The 14057-nt window shown below is 52.0% G+C and overlaps 1 protein-coding gene across 1 annotated transcript in view; it reads left to right on the top strand.

The window, feature by feature from the left end:
* The window catches only part of SHANK2 (SH3 and multiple ankyrin repeat domains 2), a 549031-nt gene that overhangs the window by 82766 nt on the left and 452208 nt on the right, over positions 1-14057 (top strand). The window lies entirely within an intron of this gene.

The following is a 14057-nucleotide window of genomic DNA, read 5'->3' as shown; positions in this document are numbered from 1 at the left end:
GGCCTCGGAAGATGGAGGAGGGTTTCCCTCGGGCGCGGGCATGGCAGGTGACAGGGACGCACGCGGGAAGCCTGGAGGGGGGGCACCTGGCAGTGGGGTACAGTGTGGCGGGGGACCCATTGGGCTGGGCTGGGCTGGACTTGAACCCCCCGAGGACACTGTCCAGGGTCTGGCTACTGGGTACGGCGTCTGGGCCAATGGGGAGGCTGAGATGGGTCGGGGAACCCAGGAGGGGCTTTCTGGAGGCCGGCAGATGGCAGGCCCACAGGCAGGCTGAGTGGGCACCTCTGGCTGGGAATTCTTGTCTCTCGGATGTAGACGGCCTCTGGGGCGCTCTGGAAGGGGGGTCGGGTGTGCCACGTCCAGCCTTTGTACTTGAAGGCCCTGATGGGGAAGGGGCCGCGCTTGGGATCAGAGGGACTTGGCCGCGGGGGGTGGGGGGAAAGGCTCGCTGCACCACCACCTGGCCATTTGGTGCAGGTACATCACGTGGCCTCTGACGCGGGACCTCATCTCCTGGTGTCCGGGGGTCTAATGAGTAGGTTTGGTGCCTCGGGGGTGGGGTCTCTGCTCTCCCAGGAGGCCTCTGCTCGTGGTCTCCCCCAGCCCTGCTCTCTGGGGAGGGGCCCTACATGGGCTGAGGGTGCTGTGCTGCTGACACTGGTCATCTAAGAGCGAGGCCAGACGGCCCTACCTTCTAGGGAGAGCTCAGGGCGACCCGAACCCCAGAATGAATCCAGCAATGTGGCTGTCCTGGCATTCAGCTCTTCCTTTTTTTTTTTTTTTAAGATTTTTATTTTTTTTGATGTGGACCTTTTTTTTTTAAGTCTTCCTTGGATTTGTTACAACATTGCTTGTGTTCTATGTTTCGGTTTTTTGGCCCAGAGGCATGTGGGATCCTAGCTCCCTGACCAGGAATCGAACCCACATCCCCCTGCACTGGAAGGTCCCAACCACTGGGACCGCCAGGGAAGTCCCAGCTCTTCTCTCTTCCATGTCATTTAACACCTCTTATAAAAGTTAACAAGATTATTATAAAAACTTCGTCATATGGAAAAGCACAGATGCCAGAAGTGGTTGTCAGTAACATTTAATGAACATTTCAGACGTGTCTCTCCAAAGGGTTACAGGTAACAGGTGGCCGTGTACGGATAGAAATACGTGGGTAAGCCTCAAAGTCCACACGCTGTTAATAAATCAACATCATTATGATGATTTCATTTGACTCTAAAAGGAGAAAAAGTCAGTGAAGGAAATGCTGAACTTTAGTTATTTTATTTTATTTTATTTTTTGCCATAAGGGAGACTGTTTCCAAATGAATCTGTAAACTTAAAAGAAACAATTACAAAACACTGGAAGGCTGAAATCTTTATTTGTTGTCATTTTTGATTACAGCTTGTTGCCTCCTTTTTTATTGCTGTAAGGAACTTAGTGTTCTCTCCTTGTATTGTTTGGGGTGGATTAAGCTGATAGCTGTGATAAACAGACCTCCAGATCTCAGGCACTTGACCCATAGATGCTTTATTTCCCGGTCCACTGGGGATTGGCGGGAATGAAGAGGTGGCGGTAGCAGTTCTGATCCATGCAGCCATTCAGGGACTCAGGCTCCTCCAGCCGGGTAGTGGGGACATGGCCTGGCCTCTGGAGTCCTCCCCCGGGTCTCCTGTATCTGCTCAGAGGATGAGGCAGGGAAAAGAGATAACCCATGGACCACGTCTCTCCTCCCACCTTCCCTCACGTCCTCCGCAGGCTGCACCTGACCCCAAGCACCTAACCCCAAGCACCTGACCACAGAGGAGGGTGGGGAATGTAGTTTAGCTCTGAACCTGGGAAGGAAAAGGTCACAGTGTGTGGAGAACAGGCAGCTGTTTGCACGTGCACACACATGCACACACACACACACGTGTACACACGCGGCCTCTCCTCCCCACCCCCCGACTCTTGTTGGTGTCGAGCTCTCTGCACGTGGCCACTGTCCACCCAACGTAACGCGCATCCTGCTGCAGCTCTCAGAGCCCCGGCATCTCTCAGGCCGTCTTCCAGGTTCACTGCTCATTGCTGGGTGGACAGTGGCCTTCTCGTCACAGCTCTTCATTTCATGCCACCTCTTAAGTGGACGGAGTTGACTGTCCAGGGTTTTTTCGGGAAGAGGTCCTGGGGGCCGTGCTTCCGCAGTGAACGGCCCGCTGGCCTCATCACTGGTGGTCGGGATGCTCTTTGAAGTCTCCTTGATCCAGGGAGTCCTGGGCCGTCGTCCACAGGTGACACACAGGTGAGGATCCTGCGAGCCTCTGGTTGCATCTTCATCCATGGATCAGTATGCAGCCTTGTTGTAGGTGCGTTTCTGTGTGAAGAATGTTACTTAATACATAGAGTTGACTCATTATTAACACCGAGCTCACGGTCAGCAGCCTGTAACTCACACCTGGATGCAGCTCAGCTGACATGTGATTTCTCCCCGAGGCACGTCACAGCGTTTTCACCCATGGAAACCAGACCCCACTTCAGCATTGTGCCCAGGGACCGCTTTAAACAGCAAAATCAGCAACAGAGAGCACAGAAATGCAAAAATGGAGCACTGAATAGACTAGGATAAGGACACTTGTTTACAAGATCACAGCTGACACAGAAGGCAGCAGGTCCTCTGTTCAAACTCAGCTGGGAACGGGCACGTCTGTGCTGTGTCTGTAAGTGGTCACAGAGGTGCCACAAGAATTGATTTGAGGTTCCCAGTAAATTTCAGCAAGTAGGCAAATTCCCAGATACGGAATCTGCAAATAACAAGCATCAACGATGTGCTTGAAATCGTCGGCTTGCGTGCGGTTTTCCTGTGGGATCTTTGAGTCAGTTCCCGCCCCACGTTGCCCCAGATCTGCAGGGATGTTGTTCCATGGTCCGCTTGCCCTGAACTCGCTTTGGACACGCCTCGTCGGGGACTTGGTGTTTTTCTTTACTGGATTCCTAAAGAATCCGTTTTAGTTGCTAGACCAGGAAGTGTTTGGTGCTGGCCGTTCTGTGTTTCCTGGAAGAGCTTCTGATCTGCAGATGGTGCTTACACTCTGCTTCCCAGATTTTTCCTTTTTTCTCCTCCCCTCTGGGGGAAGCGTTCTCTGTTTCAGAGACAAAATTGCTCTTTTTTTAAATTGAAGTACAGTTGATTTACAGTGTTGTGTTAGTGTCACGTGTACAGCAAAGTGATTCAGTTATACCTATGCATATATATCTATTCTTTTTCAAACTCTTGTCCATGATAGGTTATTACGAGATATTGAGCATAGTTCCCTGTGCTATACAGTAGGTTCTTGTTTATCTATTTTATATATAGTGATATGTATCTGTTAATGCCAAACTCCTAATTTATCCCTCCCCCCCTTTCCCCTTTGGTAACCATATGTTTGTTTTCTATGTCTGTGAGTCTCTTCCTGTTTTATAAATAAGTTCATTTGTGTCATATTTTAGTTTCCACATATAAGCAGTATATTTGTCTTTCTCTGTCTGACTTACTTCAATTAGTATGACAATCTCTAGGTCCATCCATGTTGCTGCAAATGGCATTATTTCATTCTCTTTTATGGCTGAGTAGTATTTGTGTGTGTGTGTGTGTGTGTATACCAAATCTTCTTTTTTTTTTTTTTTTTTTCTTGCAGTACACAGGCCTCTCACTGTTGTGGCCTCTCCCACTGCGGAGCACAGGCTCCGGACGCGCAGGCTTAGCGGCCATGGCTCACGGGTCCAGCCGCTCCGCGGCATGTGGGATCTTCCCGGACCGGGGCACAAACCCGTGTCCCCTGAATCGGCAGGCGGACTCTCAACCACTGCGCCACCAGGGAAGCCCCGCAAATCTTCTTTATCCATTCATCTGTCAATGGACACTTAGGTTGCTTCCATGTCGTGACTGTTGTAAATAGTGCTGCAATGAACGTTGGGATACATGTATCTTTTTGAATTATGGTTTCTCAGGGTATATGCCCAGGAGTGGGATTGTAGGATCATCTGGTAGCTCTGTTTCCAGTTTTTTCAGGAACCTCCATGCTGTTCTCCAGAGTGGGGACACGGTCGCTCTCATATGGGCTTTTCCTTCTCTGGTTCTGTCCTCTTTTCTCTAACTGCTTTGATCACCTGGCGTTTTCCCTGTTTGTTCTTTCTTTACAGTATCTTCAGGTGCGTCCATTCTGTCCTGTGCCTTCTGATTTATCACCGTCTTGTTTGGCCTTCCCATTTGTTTTCATAGCCCCGTGCTCGCTGTTTTGGAAGATTATTCTTTTGAGTTATTTGTTTGTAGAGTTGGTTTCACGGCTTCTTATTTTCCTCCTTAGCATGAAGTACTGAGACCTTTCTTCTTCCTAATCGGGGTATATTTTCATCCAGAACAGATGAACCAGGTGTCTGAGTTTTGCGTGCCGTCCTTCTTCCTTTTCGCCGTTTCTTTCCCCGTGACGTCTCTGTTATTTCTTTACTGTTTCTCCTGACCTGTTCCTGTGGTTCTTCAGTGACTTGCTATTCTTTGTTGTGGTCACGAGAGTGAGTCAGACTTGGCGGTCTGTCTCTTGGCTCTTTTAGACACAAACGCCCAGGTGTGGGGAGTGTTGAGTCTTTTTAGGAGGTCCAGGCTCTTTCTTTGGAGATTTTTCTGGTGCAGGGAGCTGTCCCGTTCTCGTGTATGGACACCCACAGCCCTCGGAGCACCCCCAGTTAGCAAGCAGCCCTTCGGGGGGGTCTCCTTTTGTATCCCCAACCCTTGCCCAGTCAGAGGAGGGAAGAGAGAAGGGCCCCGTGTTCACGTCTGTCCAGGTTTGAGTATATTGATGCAAAATGTCTGGAGTTTTGTCCCTGCCAGTACCACTTCCGGGAATGAAGGTTAGGAGTTTTCCCCTGGAGGATTCAGTTTCTCTGGGGTGTACGAGAAGGATGTTTATGGCCTTAGTTGTGCCCATTTTCCACTTTGGGTGCTTTTGGGGGTGGCTTTCATTATTTGGGGTCACTGGGTTGGACCTGGCGTCACCTCTTCTCGGCCCCTGGGTGCTGCACTGCTCATCCAAAGACCCCCCCTGGTGGGGACCTGGGTGACCCCCGCCAGCCCGGCATGGACCTGTCCTCACGCTGCAGGGTTTAACCCTTTGAGCCCCTGAATTCTGTTACTGTTTATCGATGCTGGAGGGGTTCGGGGGACTGGAGAAGCACTCCCCTCCGATTTCAGACCCCAGACGCAAATGGGAATGTGGAGGAAGGGGAGATGATGTGTCCCTTCCCCACCTGTCGCCCCAGATGGGTTGCCTGTGTGCTCCGAGGCCGGGGCCCGGCCCCCCTGCAGGTGTGAAGTGAGCCTTGCAGGCTGGGCTCACAAACGTCTGTGACCTCGAGGGCTGTCCCTGCTCAAAGCCTGTCTGTCTGAACAGTCCGCCCCAGGGGGCACTTATCATCACAACAGGGAGAGAGGCCGTCTGCCAGCCTGGCTGCTGGGAGGCTCCGAGGGCGGCCAGGCCCGGTGTAGGACGTCAGGTAAGGTTGTCACAGGCCGACTGACAGCGAGTGGCCCGGAAGGTACTCTGTCCTCAGGCCACAGGCTTTGGGGACCTGTCGGGAGTTGCTGATGGAGAAATACCTGTTCTGCAGGCCCAGAATTACCAAAATTCTTCCCGAAAGGAAGATCCTCCCAGGGGTTTGGTCTCTACTCCCAGGAGCATAATTGTTTCCAGAACCTTCTGAGGACCACCTCTCTTCTCTTCACTTTGTCCAACACAAACAAAGGCCCTGGAGCCTGAGACTAGCAGTCCCGCGGGTATGAGCGCTCAGGACAGTGGCCGTTCTTCCCGCCTGAAGGCCCTTGCCAGGGTGAGTCCTGGAGCTGGGGGCTCGAGACGGGCCTGGACTCCTGCCCAGAGGATTCGCAGAGCTGCCAGGCGGGTTCATCAGCCCAGTGCCCGCTCACGGCTTCTCCAGAAGCTCACGTGGCGGTCCCTCTTCTGCCCCAGGTGGAAGAGGCTCCCTCTGTAACTGAAAGTGGGGTCCAGCCGCTCGCTGCTCTAAAGCCAATAAAGGGGCAAGGTTGGTGGAAAGGAACGTTTGCTTTATTGCGGAGGCAATGGGTGGGACACAGGGCAGATGTCTACAGGCCAGCTCCCCTCCCCTGACGATCAGTGGGCAAGAGCTTTTTTTTTTTTTTGATGTTGGGGGTAGGAGTTTATTAATTAATTAATTTATTTTTGCTGTGTTGGGTCTTCGTTTCTGTGCAAGGGTTTTCTCTAGTTGTGGCAAGTGGGGGCCACTCTTCATCGCGGTGCGCGGGCCTCTCACTGTCGCGGCCTCTCTTGTTGCGGAGCACAGGCTCCAGACGCGCAGGCTCAGTAGTTGTGGCGCACGGGCCTAGTTGCTCCGCGGCATGTGGGATCTTCCCAGACCGGGGCTCGTACCCGTGTCCCCTGCATTGGCAGGCGGATTCTCAACCACTGCACCACCAGGGAAGCCCCAAGAGCTTTTATAGATGGAGCAAGAAACAGCACAGTCAGCTCTGACGGTCATCTTGACATTGGTCATGCCGTGGTCTGCTCAGTGTCGTCTTGACTGTTTTAAAGACAGTTAATGCTCACTTCCAGGATGGGTTTGTTCCCATTTCCTTGAGGCCAGTTCTCAGAATTGTGGCAGCTTATGTCACGGCTACAGTCTGGTCACCATGTAATTAAGTTCTTCCACCTGGTGGGTTTCCGTATCTAAAGTAGCTCAAAGGACATGGCTCAGAATATTATCTCTAGCCCTTGAGGAGGAACTAAAGGTCCTTGACTTTGCTTAATGACTGAACTGTTATTATTTGGGCTCTTTTGACTGTTTTCCTTTGTTTCTGCATTTTCTCACCTCTCTGATTAAACCTATTGTTTGGCTAACGTTTTTTTTTTTTCACAGACGAAAGGCAGGCAGAGGACATGGCGGGCGGGGTGGGGGGGGAAGGCCATAGGGTCCTGCTCCGTTTCACCTCCCCAGGTGGGGTCTGGACCTGCTTCTCCTGAGTGATTGCTGTTTCTGCATCTCAGTGGGACTGGAGTGTTGAACCGTGGATGGAGAGTCTCTGGCAGTACTGATACTCCTTCCAGGAAGGCTCCCCGGGGGCCCCCGCACGCGCCAATGAGCAGAGTCCCGGGTGGGTGGGTCGGTGGGTGTGCAGGCCACGCGGGGATGACAGGTGGGGTGGGCTCTGGAGTGTGGCAGGAGGGCCTTCCTTGTGCTTTGCTGGAGCATCGCAGAGGCACAAGGCGCTTACGGTGGGGTTGAGCTCTGGCAGCCGTCGGTAAACTTGGCCTTTTAAGCAAGATACACGAGGCAAAATCAATAGAAACTATATAGCTCTTGTGTGATTTCTATTTGGGAGCACAGCAAATGGGGAAGTGGGGACAGAGCTGGCACCAGGACCTTCACAGTCCCCTTTCCAAGCCTCCCCGAATGTCACATCACAAGGATGGCACAGAGGAAAACAGAAGGGGATGGGATCCCCCTGGGTGTGTACGGCATCCGCCCCCCACGCCCACCTCCACCCAGGGGTTGGCACCGAGTGGCTGCGGGGAAGCTGTCAGTCCACGTGTCTGTCCCCACGACCCGTCTGAGCCAGTTAACGGAGGTGCAGGAGCCTGGCCCACCTGGCAGAGGCTTCTGGAAGATGCCTTTTTGCTTTAATCGATGCTTCCATTTATTAGATAACTGCGTCTTCGAGTTTATTTCATTGAGGAAAGAGCATCTCAGCTGCTCTCCTGACCCCTCAGCCGCAATTTGTTTCTGTCCACCCGTTCCTCTCTCCCTCAAATTTCTCCCCGAGAGCAGCAGCCCGTAGCATCCCCGATCCCCGCCGCATCCTTCATCCCCACTGCATCCCCGCCTTGCCTGCCTCCCTGGCCCTGAGGCCCACATCAGCTGACCGGAGTGCCCCCCACCCCACCCCGATCCATCAATTGCCTCCAGTCGGGCTGTCAGGGTTGCTCCATCCAAGTGGCCTTGGGCCAGAGGTCTGCTCAGAGCACTGAGAATCAAAGCAGAACTCCAAGAGCACAGAGGGCTCACTTCCTCCTCCTTCAGGGTTTTAAATCCTTATCCTGTTGCCGCAGACAACCGTCGTATTTGCTTTTTATATCTGAGGCTTCCCTGGTTTTTGAATATGAGGAGGACTTTGCCTGTCCTGTCCGTTTTTGAGCCCATCTCCTCCTACAGTAGCTGAGAATCCAGCCCCGACGGCTGGCCTCTCACTCTGCAAAGACCAGGAGGTGGGCATGTATCGTGAGAGAAGGTTCTGGAAGGCCTGTGCAGGAGTGGCTCGCCACGTTGAGAAGCTCTGTCGGAGCACACGGCTGGGCGCGTGTTCAGTCCATCACTCTGGGCCCCTCGGGAGGTGAGAGTCTCCTTCTGGGAGTTAATTGCAGCCTCTGAATTCCACTCCCAAAAGGTTTGTCGTTGACTGCCAAGGACGCACCTTTCCAGAGGGAATGTGGTGGGTTGGGTGGACCCTCTGCCATGTTCTCTGGACATCCAGGCACTGGGCGTATGGAGGGCAGGAGGCTCGGGCGGAGGAAGCGCAGGTTGGCCGAGCCTGGCCCCTGCAGACTGGCCCTCCCGGGCTCCCTCCTGCCTGGGTTTGTCTCACATTCAGACAGGATTCCTTCTCCTGGGATCCCTCCGCCGCTCCCTCATCCCTCCACCTCTACTCATGTCTCACGGCAACCAAGCTCGGCAAGGCCTCCCTGACCCTCCGGCTGGCGGGAGGTCCTGTTACCATGTCTGTCCAACGCCGTCCCAACCACGGTCACGCCTCCAGCTCGACCTCCCATCCGGGGCCTGGACCTCGTCTCTCCCTTGACATCTCCTCTGAAAGCTCAGAGGCCCCTCGACTCACATGGTCCGGAGCAGATGCCATGACCCTTTGCTTCTTCCCTCTGACCCCACAGCTGGCCCCACTGGTTTCCCTCTCTTGGCCAGTGGTTACATTAAAAAACCCAGCTCTACTGAGGTGTGATTTACAAGCCGTGAAGCTCACGCATTTTAAGGGCCCCGTCCAATGGTTTTCAGTAAGTCTGCTGAGTTGCCCGGCCACCTCGGTCTGGACTCTTCCCATCACCACCTTGTGCCTGTTTGCATTTCCTCCTCGTCCCCACTTCTAGCCCCGACAGCCACTAATCGTGTTCTGTCTCCATGGAGCCCCCTCTTCTGCACCACCCACGTGAACAGGTCACATGCGGTGTGGCCTTCTTTCACCCAGTGTCATGGGAGTGAGGTTCATCCACGTCGTGACATCTGTCTGTTTTTTCCTTTTTATCACCGGGTAGTAGCCCATCGTGTGGCTGAATCCATTCCCCGGTTGATGGCCAGTTGGATTGTTCCCACTTTGGGCTGTGAACCTTCTCTGATTCTGTTGTCTGAGCCAGAACCCAGGAGTTATCCCGAGCATTCCATCGCCCCTCAACCAATCCACTCCCGAGTCCTGCCCTTTGACCTTCTGAATCCCTTTGCACCGGTGTCACTCTCTCCCCACCCCAGCCCTGTCTCTGCCATCTTCCTCCTGGACCAGGGGAGCTGCAGACCCCACTTCCCTCTCAGAAGTTTTCCACACAGTGCTAAAAGCAGTTGTTTTTAATGCGAACCCGGTTGCCTCTTTGTTGTAGACCACCCCCCATCCAGGAGTCTTACTGTTCTTAGAATAAGATCAAATGCACAAACTTATTTACAAAACAGAAATAGAGTCACAGATGTAGAAAATAAACTTATGGTTACCAAGGGGAAAGGGGGAGGGAGGGATAAATTGGGAGATTGGGGTTAACATATACACACTACTATATATAAAATAGATAATCAACAAGGACCTACTTTGTAGCACAGGGAACTCTACCCAATACTCTGTAGTGACCTATATGGGAAAAGAATCTAAAGTTTTTCTTTACTTATGGCTGCGTTGGGTCTTTGTTGCTGCACGTGGGCTTTCTCTAGTTGCGGTGAGCAGGGGCTACTCTTCATTGCGGTGCACGGGCTTCTCATTGCGGTGGCTTCTCTTGTTGCGAAGCACAGGCTCTAGGCACGTGAGCTTCAGTAGTTGCGGCACGTGGGCTCATTAGCTGTGGCTCGCGGGCTCTAGAGCGCAGGAGTTGTGGCACACGGGCTTAGTTGCTCTGTGGCATGTGGGATCCTCCCGGACCAGGGATCGAACCGTGTTCCCTGCATTGGCAGGTGGATTCTTAACCACTGCGCCACCAGGGAAGTCCTGGGAAAAGAATGTAAAGAAGAGTGGGTATATGCATATGTATAAATGAATCACTTTGCTGTACGCCTGAATCTAACACAACGTTGTAAATCAACTATATGCCAATAAAAATTAATTAAAAAAGAGGATCAAATGCTAGACGTCTTATGAATTCATCTCAGCCCCCGCCTGCTGAGGTGACATCTGAGCTGAGCCCCAGGTGATGAGAGGTTGGCTTGTAAGGATCTCTGCCCAGAACATTCCGGGCAGAGGGTCGCAGGAGCGGCATGCCTGAGGTGGGAATGAACTTGGTTGGCAAGTCAGAGCAGCGGGGAAGGCCGAGGCCGCCGGCTGGGCGGGTGCACAGGGCGGAGGGCGGTGGGTAGGGGCTGAGGCAAGGGGGTGTGATTCCCCCTGAAGAACAGTGGGAGTTTTGGAAAGATTTGGCACAGAGCCTGTGACCTCGTTTATAGTTGAAAGGGGACCCTGGCTTCTCTCGGGGGAGGAGGGAAGGGCGCAGAAGCAGGTAGGAGGCTCCTGCAGGAATCCAGGGGGTAGGGGGTGTTGGAGGCTGGGGCCAGGGGTGGCGGGAGAAGGTGGAGACGGGGACAGGTTCCTGATGACAAAGTCGAGGTCATCAGAGCACATGTGGCCCTTGCAGGAGATTGTGCTCTGGCCAAGCAAAGGGTCCTTAAGGGTGATTTGTATCAACACCCTGCCTGCATCTTTGCAGTTTCTCAGCACAGGAACCAAAAAAGACTCCGTTTCTTTTAAAGATTGAGTTGTAATTCACATACCATACACTTTGCCCATTGAAAGTATACAATTCAGTGGATTTTTTAAAACATCTTTATTGGAGTATAATTGCTTTACAATGGTGTGTTAGTTTCTGCTTTATAACAAAGTGAATCAGTTATACATATACATATGTTCCCGTATCTCTTCCCTCTTGCGTCTCCCTCCCTCCCACCCTCCCGATCCCATCCCTCTAGGTGGTCAGAAAGCACTGAGCTGATCTCCCTGTGCTATGCGGCTGCTTCCCACTCAGAGTGAAGTAAGTCAGAAAGAGAAAAACAAATACCGTATGCTAACACATATATATGGAATCTAAGAAAAAAAAAATTCAGTGGATTTTAGTAAATTCACGGATGAGGGTACTCACCACCGCAGTCAGTCTTAGAACATTTCATCACCCCAGAAGGAAACCCCGTACCTGTTAGCAGGGTGTCCCCATACCCTCCCCCGGCCCCTGGCGACCACCATCTGCTGTCTGTCTCGATGGATTTGCCTGTTGTGGGCGTTCCATGTCAGCGGAATCAGGTGATGTGTGGCCTGGGAGGCAGCTCATATCTACTCACTCTTGCTGTCAGCTTCTCCTGTTGGAGGCAAGCCCATCCCCCCAGGTCTTCCCCTGAAAACAACGCTTATCCCATTGGTGCCTTATAAATGTCTCCATTAAATGGCCTCACGGGTCACCCAGTAGCAAAGGCAAGGCAGAGGTGAGAAACTCTTGCATCAAAATGTTCTTTCGTCTTTTGTTCTGCCATTTTGTTTTCAGATTTTCCTGTCCCAGATTTTCCTTTCTCGCCGTCCATCCATCCATCCACTCATCCATCCATCCACTCATCCATCCATCCATCCATCCATCCATCTGCCCTTTTGACATTACAGAAATACTTGTTTGGACCTTTGATCTCTACTTTCAGCAGCTCTGTTAATGTCCTTTGTAGTATGCATCTGGATCACCTTGAGGGGGTAAAAGCACAGAACCTTGTTATCTTGTGGTTTCATTCATTGCTTGGTAAAGCCAGAGAGAGCCAACCTCCCCACACCCTTTGACTCCCCTCTGCCTCCATTTTCTCTGTGATGTGGTGATAATCAGCCTCATTGTCCTTATTGTTTTTTGTTTTTTTGGCAAAGCAAGGTAATTATTTAATTAATTAATTAATTTATTTATTTTATATTGCGGTACGCGGGCCTCTCACTGTGTGGCCTCTCCCGTCGCGGAGCACAGGCTCCGGACGTTCAGGCTCAGCGGCCATGGCTCATGGGCCCAGCCGCTCCGGGGCATGTGGGATCTTCCCGGACCGGGGCACGAACTTGCGTCCCCTGCATTGCCAGGCGGACTCTCAACCACTGCGCCACCAGGGAAGCCCCTCATTTTTTAAAAAAACTTAATTAATTTTAACATCATTATTGGAGTGTAATTGCTTTACAATGGTGTGTCAGTTTCTGCTTTATAACAAAGTGAATCAGTTATACATATACATATGTTCCCATATCTCTTCCCTCTGCATCTCCCTCCCTCCCACCCTCCCTATCCCACCCCTCTAGGTGGTCAGAAAGCACCGAGCTGATCTCCCTGTGCCATGCGGCTGCTTCCCACTAGCTATCTACCTTACGTTTGGTAGTGTATATATGTCCATGCCGCCTCTCTCGCTTTGTCCCAGCTTACCCTTCCCCCTCCCCATATCCTCAAGTCCATTCTCTAGTAGGTCTGTGTCTTTATTCCCGTCTTGCCCCTAGGTTCTTCTGACCATTTTCTTTTCTTTCTTTTTTAGATTCCATATATATGTGTTAGCATACGGTATTTGTTTTTCTCTTTCTGACTTACTTCACTCTGTATGACAGACTCTAGGTCCATCCACCTCACTACAAATAACTCAATTTCGTTTCTTTTTATGGCTGAGTAATATTCCATTGTATATATGTGCCACATCTTCTTTATCCGTTCATCTGTCGATGGACTCTTAGGTTGCTTCCATGCCCTGGCTACTGTAAAGAGAGCTGCAGTGAACATTGTGGTACATGACTCTTTTTGCATTATGGTTTTCTCAGGGTATATGCCCGGTAGTGGGATTGCTGGGTCGTGGGAAAGCTCAAGGGCCCTCCTGTGAAAGGCCCGCAAGAAAGTCAGGCCCCGAGTGTGCTGGTTACCATTCATGTACGGGGCAGCTTGCCAAAGGCTGAGAGGAGCTTTATTTTCATACGTATCATTAAGAAGCAAAAAGCCTATTTAACCAGCCGCAGCTTTGTGTGCTGTAAGGATTCCGTGCTGCGTCTTCCTGTTAGCTGTGAGGCTAACGCTCCGTACACGAGAGTGGTCAGGCCAGCTCACGCGGTCTCAGTAGCCCAAGCGACACATGTCTGGCTTGGTGTGCTCTTCTGTTTAAGCTTGCTGTCAAAACCCACTTAAATCCTGTCGAGAAACTAATGCCTGGGTCTGGAATTATTACACATCCTGTCAAAAGCTTTGTAAATCCCATGTGGTGAGAATATTGTGGTTCAAAGGTCACCCTGGGGAAGAGCAGAGCTCTCCTCCTTCCCTGATGTCCCGGGCTGGTAAAATGATCCAGAAAGTGGCAATAAGAGGGCACGAGTCATCAGAAGTTAATTTTCTGCATTAGTGCCAAGGGTGAGGCTCTTTTCTAGCACCTTTGCTCTGTGGTTGCATTTCCGTGGCTCCTTCCCTCCCGGTTCTGACCGTTCTGCCCACAGGCCTCCTTTCTGGGCGGACAGACAGGAGCTCTTAATTCCACTCGGTCCGCACAGCATCTGTCCCCATGTGATGTGGCCACCACCTCCCCTGTCTCCCTTTCTCTGCTTGGAATCCACTTCGTGGCCCCGCCTGGTGAACCCTCCCGATTTGCGGCTCCATCCTGTGCAGTGGGACCAAGTTGAAACTCATCAGCCCTCTGGTCCATTCATTCCAGACCCGCCTCTGGCAGCTGCGTGACGTGGGGAGCAGTTCCTAGGGTTTACGGCGTTCCTCTTTGGGCTTGGGGCTGCTCGTACCTCCTCCAGGAGAACTTAAGGAGAAGAGGGTGCGTTTGACGAGCTTTCTTTGCT

This window comes from Monodon monoceros, unplaced genomic scaffold, assembly GCF_005190385.1.
Source record: "Monodon monoceros isolate NGI ecotype Baffin Bay Population unplaced genomic scaffold, NGI_Narwhal_1 Super_Scaffold_7, whole genome shotgun sequence".
NCBI lineage: Eukaryota > Metazoa > Chordata > Mammalia > Artiodactyla > Monodontidae > Monodon > Monodon monoceros.
Note: the sequence above shows the minus strand (reverse complement) of the source record. Positions and strands in the feature narration are given on the sequence as shown.